Source organism: Juglans regia, chromosome 2 (assembly GCF_001411555.2).
Source record: "Juglans regia cultivar Chandler chromosome 2, Walnut 2.0, whole genome shotgun sequence".
Lineage (NCBI taxonomy): Eukaryota > Viridiplantae > Streptophyta > Magnoliopsida > Fagales > Juglandaceae > Juglans > Juglans regia.
Window position 1 is genome coordinate 19,866,684 of NC_049902.1, and position 9,633 is coordinate 19,876,316.

Consider the following 9,633-nt stretch of genomic DNA (forward strand, 5'->3'; position numbering starts at 1 on the left):
TCAGCTCATTGAGAGCACGGATAAATGTGTGGCTGTGCCTTTGTCAATTCAGGGCATACCTTTCACAGTTGATTTCCTTACACTTCCCCTGGGAGGATGTGATGCAGTTCTTGGAATTCAGTGGTTATCCACCTTGAGTCCTATTCTCTGGGACTTTGTCAATATGAGTATGCAGTTTCAATGTAATGGTCAGGAAATTTCCTTAAAAGGTTTGACAGTACCTCAGTCAAATCTTATTGATGATGAGGAATCCTTTGAGACTTTTGGTTGTGGAAGTAAAGGCATTTTCCTGCAGATAGTAGCTTGCAGTTCCATTGAACTTCCATCATTGCAGAATGTACAAGTGCAGCAACTTCTGCAGCAGTATAAGGAAGTTTTTAATGAACCTACTCGATTGCCACCCAATAGGTCTCATGACCACAAGATCAATTTGAAACAAGACATTTCTGCTATCAGTGTTAGACCTTATCGATATCCTTTTTACCAAAAAGCAGAAATTGAAAAAATTGTTAAGGAGCTCTTGAACTCTGGGGTTATTAGGCCAAGTCAGTACCCTTCTCATCTCCTATGTTGCTAGTCAGGAAGTCTGATGGTACATGGAGAATGTGTATTGACTATAGGGCCTTAAATGAAGCCACTATTAAGGACAAGTACCCCATTCCTGTTGTGGATGAGCTCTTGGATGAACTTTCTGGTTCAACAATTTTTTCTAAATTGGATCTTAGAGCTGGTTATCATTAGATACATATGAGAGATGAGGATATTTCTAAGACTGCCTTCAGAACTCATGAAGGGCATTATGAATTTCTTGTAATGCCCTTTGGTCTCACCAATGCCCCTTCAACATTTCAGGGCCTTATGAATGAAGTTTTCAAGCCATTCCTTCGACAGTTTGTCATTGTTTTCTTTGATGACATACTGGTTTACAGCAGTGACATGTCTTCTCACTTGGATCATCTCTCTACTGTTTTGCAAACCTTACAGCACCATCAACTTTATGCTAAGCAGTCAAAGTGTAAGTTTGCATGTCAGGAGATTGAATATTTGGGCCATCTGATTTCCAAGGAGGGAGTGAGGGCAGATCCAAAAAAATTGGAGTCTATGGTCACTTGGCCAATACCAAAAAATCTAAAGGCATTGAGGGGTTTCTTAGGCTTGACAGGCTACTACAGAAAGTTCATTAGGGGTTATGGTCAGATTGCTGCCTCTTTGACTTCCTTGTTGAAGAAAGATGCATTTGTGTGGACAGATTCTGCTACAAACTCTTTTAATGCATTGAAAGCTGCTATCACTAGCCCTCCTGTTCTTGCCTTGCCTGACTTCACCAAGGCATTTGTTATTGAGTGTGATGCTTGTGCAGCTGGCATAGGAGCAGTTTTGATGCAAGACCAAAGGCCCTTAGCTTTTTTCAATCAAGCCTTGAAAGGGAAAAACTTAACTCTTTCCACTTATGAGAAAGAACTTCTAGCCTTAGTGCTAGCTGTTAAGAAATGGAGGCCATATCTTTTAGGAAGTGCTTTTGTGATCAAAACTGATCACCATAGCCTTAAATATTTGCTTGAGCAGAAGATTGGCACTGTTGCTCAGCAAAGATGGCTTTCTAAGCTTCTTGGTTATGAATTTTCTATTGAGTATAAGCAAGGGGTGGAGAACAAGGTGGCTGATGCCTTGTCTCGAAAGGATCAGGCGGATGAGTTTGGAGAGTTGGCAGCATTGTCATTTCCCACACCAACATGGCTCTCAGAATTGAAAGCAGCTTATGCCACAGATCAGAACACACAGAAGCTAGTCACTGCTTTGCAACTTGACCCTACTTCTCATTCTACATTCAAACTGAGGCATGGTCTTTTGTTTAAGAAAGACAGAATTTATGTGCCAGATTCCTTCCCTTTGAAACAACAGATTTTGAACTACTTGCACTCTAGTCCTGCTGCTGGCCATTCTGGCTTCCACAAATGTTTGCATAGAGCAAGACTAGAATTTTATTGGCCTGGTCTCAAACATGATGTTAAGCAGTTCATTCGGGACTGTGACATATGTCAAAGGAACAAGATCCAGAATGTTCTTCCAGCAGGGTTTTTACAACCCTTACCTATTCCTGACCAAATATGGACTGACCTTTCAATGGATTTTGTTGAAGGTTTGCCCATTTCGAAAGGGTATTCTGTCATTATGGTGGTAGTAGACAGATTATCAAAATATGCTCATTTTATGCCTTTAAAGCATCCATTTACAGCTGCTCAAGTGGCCTCACTGTTCTTCAATAATGTTTTTAAGTTACATGGTTTGCCTAAAACCATTGTTTCTGATCGTGGCTCAACATTTACTAGTTCTTTTTGGAGTGAGCTTTTCAAGTTGCAGGGAGTTAATCTGTCTTATTCATCAGCTTATCACCCTTAAAGTGATGGCCAAACAGAAGCTGTCAACAAGTGTCTTGAACATTTTTTGAGGTCTTTCTCTGGTGACAAACCCAAGCTATGGGTGGATTGGCTCTCATTAGATGAGTGGTGGTATAACTCCAGCTTTCATACTTCCACAAAGCTGACTCCATTTGAAGCTGTGTATGGGGTCCCTCCAACTAAACTGCAGGCTTATATTCCTGGTTTGACTTCTAATCAGACAGTGGACCAGCTCTTGCAAACTCGAGAACAGATTCTCTTTACACTCAAATCCAATTTGTCCTTGGCTCAAGATAGAATGAAGTTTTATTATGACAAACACAGAACTGACAGGGAATTTTCTGTGGGGGATTGGGTTTATCTTAAACTTCAACCCTATAGACATCAATCTGTGGCACTCAGAAGAAACCTTAAACTTTCACCTCGATATTTTGGCCCATTTCAGATCACTCATCGAATTGGCAAAGTGGCATATCGTTTATGCTTACCTTCAGATTCACTCATACACCTAGTTTTTCATGTTTCTGTTTTGAAGAAAAAGATTGGGGATCAATTTACACCTATCTCTTCCTTACCTCCTGTGGACTTACAAGGAGAGTTAAGGCCTCAGCCTGAGAAGATCTTGGAGAGGAGAAGTGTCAAGAAAGATAATAGAGCATTGGTGGAAGTCTTGATCCAATTGGAAGGTGCTGGAGTGGAAGATTGCACATGGGAACCTTACTGGCATCTTCGTCAGCAATTTCCCCACCTTGTGGGCAAGGTGCTTTAAAGGGGGAGGGTGTGTTATGGATGGAAGAGGTGCTGGAGTGGAAGAATGACAGTTTGGTTAAGGGTGTTGTGGGCAAGGTGCAGTACGAAGGAAGACTGGCCTGATGTGCATAAGACAGAAGTGGAAGGTCGTTGAGGGCAGTTAGTTGCATATGAGCAACTAAGCACGACGTCGTATGATGTAAAATTAGTTTTAGTCTTAAATAGAACGTTGCCGTTTAATGTATTTTCTTCTTATTAATTGTAAACGCAGTCGTTTCATTTACAAGAATCACAATAATTGTTGCTTAAACACTGTCGTTTCGTTCAAACAAACACTATAAATAGAAGAAGTTGGGGGGAAAAGACCCAACGGATAATTTCACTCAGTTGCAGACTTCTCTCTTCTTTCTTCACCTTCATTCTTCTTCTCTTCCTTCAATCTGGAGAGTGACTTCTCGAATAGGTCAAGCTTGGGTCCATTACATTAGCCTTCCTAGTGGAAGCTAGGGTCGTCTTCTCCTCCCCATACAACTGGGTGCCGTGCGATTGGGGATTTGAAGCATTTGGGTTTTTTCAACGATTTTGAGCAAATCGGAGGTGGAGATTGTTGACCGAGACTCTTGGGTACCTTCTGTCACCACAGGTATGGCTGCAACATTCACGTCTATCTATCCCCCTTCATCCGTGCTTGTTGCAGTATAAAAAATTGGGCTTTCTGTTTGTAGACTAATTTCTAGGTATTTTGGGTTATATGTATATATGTATATTGTTCCTTATTGATATCTTGATGCTATTACTATTGAGAATGGCATTATGCAGTCGATCTATAGCTTGAGATTTTCATACTCTAATTTTTTCCTCTAGTGTGATACTTCTTGTTGTGACTGACAATTACAATAGTTTTATGTGAAAAGAACAAGGAATTTGATCGGTATTAAGGTATGCTAAATGTTAATGTGTTGTAATGAGCTAACAGTACTTGTCTAACCTTATTATAGAAGAAATCCTAACCTTATTATAGAAGAAATTAGTTTTGGAGGATAAACTTTGGGTTGGAGAAGTACTGGCGTGGCATGATCATAGATATAGTTTCTTTTGTTATGCAGTCTTTTGTTTTTGAGATATATATATATATATATATATAGTTTCTTTTGTTTTATTTATTCACGTAAAAATGTGCTTGGCTTAATATTATTATTTAGCATAAGTGTAACAAGGTTGTTCACCTTCCCTGATCCTCCCCTCCCCAACATTCACAAACATGAATAGATCAGAGATAGGTGACTAGATATTATGTAACGTCCCAATGAAAGGCCCAAATCACATGGCCTATACTCCAAAAGGATTAGTTAATAATACAATTGGAGCCCTATTGAAATCTTATAAAGAGCAAGAACATCTCATTCCCAAGCACTGTAGGATCTCATACACCACCTACCCTTATCCATATCATATGGGGTATTACAATCTACCCTCCTTAAATTCCCGACGTCCTTGTCGGGTCTATCTATTATAGGTGGCACGGTTCAAGTCCCACATTTCTGGTTAGGATAGGCCCTGATACCATTTGTAATGCCCCAATGGAAGGCCCAAACCACATGGCCTATATTCCAAAAGGACTAGTCAATGATACAATTTGAGCCCTATTGGAACCTTATAAAGAGCAAGAACTTCTCATTCCCAAGCAATGTGGGATCCCATACACCATCTACCCTCATCCATATCATATGGGGTATCACATATTAATAACGATATTAATGCATGTGGGGACTCAAACTCAAAGCAGAATTAAGTCCAGTGAATGAGTTAAAGGCAAGGAAAACAAAACCAGTATATATTAAATATTGATTATGCAGATCACTTAAAACTCCCATGCAGTGAGAGGCTGCCACATTCAGGGTCGAATAATATTAATAAAGACTACATAAGTTAGTTCATCCCATTAGAATATTAGAAGAGCTTCCACCCATTGATACTAACTAGAATTTTTGGTGCATTTCTCTGTTTTTTTAACAATAAGGTTCATGCCTTCAGATGCTCTACATGTGTTTAACATCTATTTTATATTCCAAATTTGCAAAACTAATAAAGAAAATATAAAAGAAAGATAAGTGGTCTTCAGCTTGTGTTTTGTGCATTCTACTAGCTTTTGCAACTGCACGCACTACAAACTTCATCTGTTATGTGGTTCTGTTTTAGTGCAGTGACGTTTTAGTGCAGTGGCATTTTAGTGCATAAGACAGTTGTGGTTCGTTTTTTGTGCATCTGAGTTGAGTCTTTTTTGTGTATCTGTGTTGTGGGTCTGTTTTGTGCATATGAGTTGTGGTTCTGGGTGGTTTGTTAATTATTTTGGTGCTATTTAAAATACACTACTACCATGCCATCGAATTGTGGTTCCAGTGCATGATAGCAGCTTTGGTAATGAAATTTTTATAAAAGTTATTTAGCAGGAAATAGGATTTCACAAACATTTACCTGATCAAGCAGCAAGTAATTAATCAAGCAGCAAGTTAACTAATCAATCCACATGGATACTAACCAGGTTTGGTAGTTCTTATGCAGTGTTTTTAGTTTGAATAAGAAGCTCGTTTCTATGTGCTCTGGAATTTTCTTGTTGGGTGCTGCCAGGGTGAAGTCGAGCAGATTTTGCAACGATTGCCAAAATCTCAAGGACCACATGATGAGGGTTTTCTTGAATATCTTGAGGACATAATTGGGAGTAACAAGTATGTTAAAAAAATTGATGAATCATACAAGCAGTGAGTACATTGTCTACTTCTTAACTAGGTTGAACGTTTGCTTTCTTATTCCTGCTCTATACATTGGCTTCCTATTTTCCTAAATGTAATAACGGATTACCTGAATTACTTGGATGCTTTTAAGCAATTACTTTATGAATATAATTTTTTTTTGTTAATGCTGCATCAATGGGGCCAGAGTAATTTTTACACAAAAGATGCCACTAAAACTTTAGAATCATGAAATCATAATGGAGAATATATGGTGGCACATAGTTAACTCAAACTTTCACCTGCATGTTCTTGTTGATACAACAAAGCTGGAAACTGATGCTGATGATGTTGGCTTGAGGGCTGGCAATGCATATTTTCGTGATGGAGGATTTATTACTCTGTTTTCCTTTTGGTGATGGCGGTATGAGGTCTTCCTTTTGCTAGCTTTTACAATTTAAAGATGTTCATATTATCACTTAACCTTGTTATCAAGCTTTCTATTTTTTGTTTTCAAACATTGTGTTCTTTTACATTGTCTGCATTTTAATGGGAAAGCTGAGTTCTTTTGTTTCCTTTTATCACTAAGTGACCAATTGACTGTGACAGGGTGGCCAAAAATCATGATAATAGCATCTTATCGCTTTTTAATGTTGACTGACCCTCCTAAGAAATCACCTTTTGTCGTGTTTGGTTTGACACCGACTGTGACCATAAACCACTACCCAGCCTCTCCTTACCTCGCCCTTGATGATCAATTGAAGTTAAATGATGCGTGTCTTTTGTTTTAATCTTTGGCAGTCTATGCATAGAATTGTGAATTCAAGACTGATTGATTTCTTGATACTCTTCTTTGGCTTTAATTCATTTCTTTGCAGATCTATCATGCATGCATATAAGGTTCAAAAGACATGTCTATTCCTCCAACTGCTGCACACTGTGTACGTATTGGTGCTATTGTTTCCAGTGTTGTTAGAGAGGTAGGTACTTCCTGAATTTATATTTTGTTTTACAATATCTTTTCTTTGATATGGTCCTCCTTGTATAATGTTACAGTGGGGAATATGTAGGATATGTGGGCAAAGAGCCAGAATGAAGATATGTATTATTTGTTAGAAGAAAGTCAAAAGGGAAAAAATGTGATTGGCAAGTGATGTGCCTTTCAAATGCTTGCAAATGCTCCTGCCATGGTATTGCATCATTAATGCAATCCAGTGCTCATTTCAAGTTTTTCTAGATGTTACAATGTTTTTTTGCATGGTTTCTTAGAAATAAGTTGCGACTCATAGATACACCTCATGGTATCTTTGCTAGTAGGTTTTATTTTCAAACCTTCTATTTTATTCTTTGATTGGCTTGATTTAATGAATGTGGCCCTAATCTTTTATAGTCATGTTCATGCTCCATTTTATATTGTGAGGTTTTGTGCATTATGTTCTGTATTTCCTTAGATTTTTCTTTCATGCCAAGTTGATGATTGTGCCTTTATTGTTGGGTTAGTTTTGCTTGGTTTCTACGCCTGTCATTGACTGAGCACGTCACTTGTGTTTTATTAGTTTCTTTTATCTCCCATAGGATATAAATCTGAAACCAGTTATGTAATTTATTGGCTTGGAAACTCAATTAATACTTCAATACAAAGCCTTTACAGTATACACTACTAATGCTTTCACATGAGCTTGAATTTCTTGGGGATAATTGCTATATTTTTTATTGTTGACCTGCTAGATTTCCTTATAAACCCCAAACTTCTTTTGTCTCCCTCATGTTGTTTATTGTTGCCACCTATCCACTAAAAGTCTTTTTTAGGATAAACAACCTTCTATCCAATATCAATATGCTTGGGTGCTCCTTGTCTATAAACAGTTTTATCAATAGATGTGAAAAACTCATTGGGATTATGTTTTAGAAGAGATGGTTTGGTTGTCAAATGTAATTATAAGTTCCTCAAAGATTTTATCTTCTATGATGTAGGAAACCTTTTGGCTATACTCATTTACTTCATATGATAAAACTCTGCTTGTTTTTTGTTGTGCCCATTTAGTGGAGTTCGTAAGATGTATGTTTCACTGCTTCCCTGCTCATTCAATTGGTTGTTAGCAGGACTTCGAGTCCGAGAGAAAATGGAAATTGGCTCAAGCAAAGAGGGTTGCTTTAAGAGCAACCAGGGGCACCATAGATCAGGCTACTAGGTGAGAGAAAAAAATGAAGGTTATGTTTTTTGCTTCCTTGTGTTAATGAATCCTTTATTGCGTCACCAGTAGTACACACAATTATTTCATTTTGTACAACACGGTGATATCATGATTATGAGTATATTAGAATAACTAAAAATTTTAACAGGAAGAGGAGCAGCGGTTAAGAAAAGTTGCACTTAATATCTCAAAGGACGTGAAGAAATTCTGGATGAAAATAGGAAAACTGGTCAGTTTATCTATGATATTTATTCTTCAAATAACTTATCAAAATATTTATCTATTCTTAAAAGCTTATTTAACCCCTGTAATTTATTCTAAGTCCACTTGTTCAAATAGTTATCTAATTTCTTCAAATAACTCAAGGCACTTGATAAGCAACATGAGTTTCTTTTGGGCCAAACCGAGAGGTATAATTATTTCTCTTTGTTTTTGTTTGATGAACAGCCTTAATTCTTTGTTATGTATTGGATTGTGAGAAGTTCTTGTTATGCGTCCACAGGTAAAGTGAAATGACATTATTGTGTTGGATATGCAGGTACTCAACAATGTTAGCAGAAAGTCTCGTTGATACTCATAAACCAGTGCAAAAATGTACTACACAAGATGAACTGAGTATTAGATACAAAGATGCTAATGTGGGACTATGTGAATGAGATAAACATGCAGCCTTCTTGTGAATATTTAGAGAGAACTATCGGGAATTTTCTTGTCCTATATTGTGTGATATCAGTCGTGGAGCTATTTACCTTTTAGACTTTACAGTTTTTCTGTGCATCTGAGTTGAGTCTTTTTTGTGCATGCGTTACGGGTCTGTTTTGTGCATGAGTTGTGGTTCTGGATTGGTGAAATTGGGTTTCTTTAGGGTTCAAAAGTAGTCATGTGTTGGTTTAAAATTTGGATCATGTTGCTACATTGTGTTGTCTTCTTTTAACTAGGTAGAGATGCTAGGATTTACGTAAGACTGAAAATTGTATGATAGTACTTGATTAACAACATTGATCGGTGCATGAAATTTCTAGCTTTAGGGTTTAGTTCATATATTAATTATATCTTACAGTTATATATACATATATTATATATGTAAGAGTCTCTAATATGAAGTATAGCTTGGGTATATTTCATCAGGATTAATTTTGTGGATTTTTTTTTTTCATTTTGTGAAATATCTTTTCTAGTGAGTAAAATTTGTCAGAAATATTTTTTTCGCATATTAAACTTATTTCGGCAATTGTATATTGTTGGAAATACTTTTTACCAAAGATTTTTATAGTATTTGCGGCGACTATTATTTGCTGCAAAAAGTTTTTCCAGCGATTTAATTAGGCAGTTGGAATAGATCTTTTCATTAGCGGCAATTTATTAACTTTTTGCGACGACTATAATTTATCATAAAAAGGCTTTTCAGCGATTTAATGGACAAACTGAATGGGTATTTGTTGTGTTTTATTTGGAATTCACGGTGAAAAAACTCTTCGAAAAAGATAACTTTTTAGCCGTGATTTTTGCCTTCCGTTGGGGTAGATCAGAAGTGGAGGAATAATATTGACAAACATGCAG